Below are 735 nucleotides of genomic sequence, written 5' to 3'. Positions count from 1 at the left end.
ATCCTCCCACCCTCTACCCCCCAGTGTATTTCAAGTAAGAAACACACTAAGCCATGAAACAAGGAGCCCTGGTAGTGCAATGGCTAAAGGGCCGCTGCTCCAAAAGATCTGGCAACGTGCTTCCATAAAAATTAAAAACTCACTGCGTGGAGCCATTTTGACCCATATTGACCCTGTAGGTAAGAGCAGAACCACGCCCCACTGAGTTTCCAGTCTTTAGGGAAGCAGACTGCCACATCTTTCTCCTGCCTGCTGGTGGGTTCCAACCAACGAACGACCTTTTGCTTAGCAGCCAGAGCTTTAACCATTGCGCTAGGAAACCTTGTAGGGCAGTTCTATTCTGTCCTATCGGTCACTTGGAATTGGAATCCATTGGAAAGCACACAAGAATAGGCCATACAATACCTCTAAAAAATCCTACAACGTTGTGGCTTTTCAGACTAGGAGTCACTAATTTAATGCTGACTCCCTCTCAAAACTGAACTCTTCTAAATAAGCTTGTGTGGACAATCCCTGCCCTGTCTTTGGTATGTACCATGACACTGCGGGTTTAGTGTCGCACTGCCCAAGTGTGCAAGGACTGGGCGGGGCGTGCCAGTGTGTCTCAATCTTTTTAAACACCACGTACATGACAACATTTTCGGAAACTTAGAGGGTCTCTCTGTCCTTCCCAACGAGCGGAGGTGATACCGCCAACTGCCCGGCACACACCCCGGTCCTTGCTTCAAGCCTGGG

The sequence above is a fragment of the Orycteropus afer genome, unplaced genomic scaffold, assembly GCF_000298275.1.
Source record: "Orycteropus afer afer isolate SDZICR_OR568_19922 unplaced genomic scaffold, OryAfe1.0 scaffold00221, whole genome shotgun sequence".
Classification (NCBI taxonomy): Eukaryota; Metazoa; Chordata; class Mammalia; order Tubulidentata; family Orycteropodidae; genus Orycteropus; species Orycteropus afer.
Note: the sequence above shows the minus strand (reverse complement) of the source record.